General features: G+C 32.8%; 1 protein-coding gene across 1 annotated transcript in view; it reads left to right on the plus strand.

The window, feature by feature from the left end:
- NRK (Nik related kinase) overlaps positions 1–1,007 on the plus strand; it is a gene marked incomplete at its 5' end in the record, with an annotated part of 69,163 nt that overhangs the window by 31,379 nt on the left and 36,777 nt on the right. The window lies entirely within an intron of this gene.

Below are 1,007 nucleotides of genomic sequence, written 5' to 3' on the forward strand. Positions count from 1 at the left end.
ATATCCTTAAAAATTGAAGACCCCCAAAGAACTTTTGTTTATGTGGATTTGTCATTTAATATTTAATATATTAGAAACTAAAATAAAAATTAAAATATTTACTAATTCATTTAAAAGAAAATAAACGTATTATATGTCAACATAAGAAATAAATTTTTAATAAACAAGAACTATTTTCCATTTTGCTTAAAGTAAAACAACTGGATTCTCACATGTGCTTCTGTATTCAATTTGTTATCATATATTTAGTATGTGGTAAATGAATTGTACAAGTAAAAGCTGGCTTCTCATATAAATAGTTGGGAAGAGAAAATTTTCATAGCTTTTTTACATAATTGTGGATATTCTTTGATAATAAACTAAAGCAAGAGAAGTGGAANAATCCATTGTTCTATTGTTTGCTATAAGTAGGTATTTTATTCATGCACAATTTTGTGTCTTCATACGTTGGTAAGTTGGAAAATATTATTTCATTGTGTATATCTATTTTTCCAAATATTTACACATTCCATGATACAAAATCAATAAACAGCACCTGTTAATATCACCAATTTCATCAAAAAAACGATTGAATATTGATAAGCTGCCAAGTGCATGGTGACAGATAATAAATTTAAAATTTAAATTTTCACTTCAAAGCTCAATTTTTATCATTGTTAACAAATACAATCAGTTGTTTTTTCCTTGAATTGACAGGCTAACTTCACTGATTTTAAATAAAATGCTTACCAAATGCCCAAGTTGATTAATTGTAGTTTGTCTTGTCAATCATTCTTTTAATTAAAAATATTGGGGCGCCTGGGTGGCTTAGTCGGTTGAGCGTCCGACTTTCGCTTAGGTCATGATCTCGCGGTTCGTGGGTTCATGATCTCGCGGTTCGTGGGTTCGTGATCTCACGGTTCATGGGTTCGAGCCCCGCGTTGGGCTCTGTGCTGACTGCCAGCTCAGAGCCGGGAGCCTGTTTCAGAGTCTGTGACTCCCTCTCTCTCTGACCCTCCCCTGCTCAC

The sequence above is a fragment of the Crocuta crocuta genome, unplaced genomic scaffold, assembly GCF_008692635.1.
Source record: "Crocuta crocuta isolate KB4526 unplaced genomic scaffold, BGI_CrCroc_1.0 scaffold1027, whole genome shotgun sequence".
NCBI classification, from domain to species: Eukaryota; Metazoa; Chordata; class Mammalia; order Carnivora; family Hyaenidae; genus Crocuta; species Crocuta crocuta.